Source organism: Gossypium arboreum, chromosome 1 (genome assembly GCF_025698485.1).
Source record: "Gossypium arboreum isolate Shixiya-1 chromosome 1, ASM2569848v2, whole genome shotgun sequence".
In the NCBI taxonomy this organism is placed as follows: Eukaryota; Viridiplantae; Streptophyta; class Magnoliopsida; order Malvales; family Malvaceae; genus Gossypium; species Gossypium arboreum.
This window is the reverse complement of record NC_069070.1, coordinates 73,241,276-73,243,653: the sequence shown is the minus strand read 5'-3', so window position 1 is coordinate 73,243,653 and position 2,378 is coordinate 73,241,276. Positions and strand designations below refer to the sequence as shown.

General features: G+C 34.3%; 1 long non-coding RNA gene across 1 annotated transcript; it reads right to left on the bottom strand.

Moving 5' to 3' along the window:
* Positions 1–267: 267 nt before the first annotated feature.
* LOC128280785 (uncharacterized) lies at positions 268–2,036 on the bottom strand. Its single transcript, XR_008270946.1, has 2 exons — positions 1,931–2,036; positions 268–524 (listed from the first exon to the last, which is right to left on the bottom strand). It is a non-coding gene; the product is annotated as an uncharacterized LOC128280785 (long non-coding RNA).
* Between the last annotated feature and the right edge of the window lie 342 nt (positions 2,037–2,378).

Sequence of the window (2,378 nt, the reverse complement as noted above, 5' to 3'; positions counted from 1 at the left end):
GAATTATTCAAATGGGCTAGACTTAGGACGTGTTTTCAAAATGATACTTGTTTTCAAAATATCTCAACACCACGATTAATCGATTCATCAAAGACGTCCACTTAAACAAATTTAAACTCGATGTAACAAAGTGTGGCTATGGTTGTGGGCATGTCTAGGATTGGATCCAATTAAAGAGCTTGGTTGTAACACCCTTACCTGCTATCACACCTAACAGGATACAAGGTATTACCAGAACATAACACATACCATTAAACATAACCGAAATATAAATATGTCATCCAATTTGATAGTGCATCATATAATATATGTCTTGAACAATATTAGCCAACTTTAATGGCTTGTACAAATTAGCTGGTCGAGTACTGTAACTAATATTTTAAACCTAGTCAAATATGACACGTAACAAAATAATTAAGCCTACTATACATGCCATAATTCAAAACGTTTAGTTCAAATACCCTAAAGTATGATAGTGCGGGTAGATCTTCACGATCCTTAACTCCTGAGCAAGCCGAAGAACACTATAAGACAAAAGAGAGAAACAAAGTAAGCTTATAGCTTAGTAAGTAAGTATGTAAATACTAATAAAAAAAATCTAACATGTTTACACAACAATTCAAGTATATCTACTTTAACTTCACTATTCATTCCACTTTGATTAAGCTGTCTCTGCTGCGTCATATTCACTAAATAAATCATAACTCGAGTTACGAAACTCGAAATTCAAATCCGTAAAATTTCCTGAATCTAGACTCATAAAGCTTTTTGATAATTTTTTCTATAATTTTGGTTCAGCCGATTAGTACAGTTTATTAGTTAAAGTTTCCCCTGTTACACAGCTTGACTGATCTGACCTCTGTTCACTAAAAATTGAATTTCTCTCAGTACACAATTCAAACAACCCTGAAGTCTGTTTCATTTAAAACTAGTCTCAATAAGGAATTTAGGCATGTTAACTATATTTCTTAATTTGCTTTGTAAAATTTTTAATGATTTTTCAAAGTTGGAACAGGGGATCACGTATTCATCCTGAGCAAGTCACATACAATTGTAAATATCTCAAAATATAGAATTCCTTTGCTTGCTCTGTTTCTTTTATATGAAAGTAGACTCATTAAACTTTAATTTCACATCTCATTCAACCTCTAATTATATTTCTCCTATTTTTGGTGATTTTTGAAAATCACGTCACTGCTACCATCTAAAAACAGTTTTAATGCTAATTTCACTCTTTCACGCATTCTTTATGCTAACCTCATTTTATCTTATATATGTATATACCACAAATCATTTTCACCACATTTCATTCACCATAAGTGTAGGTCCAAACCACAATATCACCACAAAACCATCCCGTTGAACAATTCGGATCAATCCTCGATATTTAATGGTTTCAAACACACACCCCACCATCATACTTCGCTTAGTTCGGCTCTCTTGTACACATGGTGAACACTTAGTACCACTCATGCGACCCAACCGATTTGTCTCGTAGCTCTCTTGTCTACATGGTGTCCTTCACTTGGAATCACGCATGCGACCTAGCTACATTTATCTTTCACGTAGCTCTCTTGTCTACATGGTGTCCTTCACTTGGAATCACGCATGCGACCTAGCTACATTTATCTTTCACGTAGCTCTCTTGTCTACATGGGATACATCTCGTATCACACATGTGACCTAGCTACTACAGGGTGTCTCAGTAGCTTTCTTGTACACATGATGTGCACTCAAGATCATACATGTGACCTAGCTACGCCCCTCTATTTCATTCGATCTCTCCAATGTTCAACCGGATCTCTCTCTATATTTATTTCCATTCTTCCAATAGTCGATTTATATTTTAACATCAGCTAGTATATTTATATAATAGGCTGAAATATAAGAATGTACATGAAATTATTGTAATATTTACATACAAACTTACCTTAGTGCAAAATGTGGAAATTTTGCAATTTAGTCCAAAACTTTTTCCTTCCCCCGTTCGAGATCAATTCCGCGTCTTTCTTGATCTATAATAACACATTTAGCTCATTTAATACTCATACTATTTATTTCAATCCAGAAATCACATCATGGAAAAATTACATTTTTGCCCCCTAACTTTTTCAAAATTACAATTTTGCCCCTAGGCTCGGGTGTGACAGCCCAAAATTGACCCTAGTCGGAAGGTGGTCTCGGGACCACAAAACCGAGGCATAAAAATAATTAAAAATTTATTTTGATGCCTATAATATGTGTGTGCTCATGTATGACATTTTATGATGATTGATTTAGTGTTATAAGGGTGAATTCCACAAGAAAGGACTTAGTAATGAACTTTGAAAGTATGATAGGAAATGTGTGATGACTAATTAAAGCATGCATGCAAAATA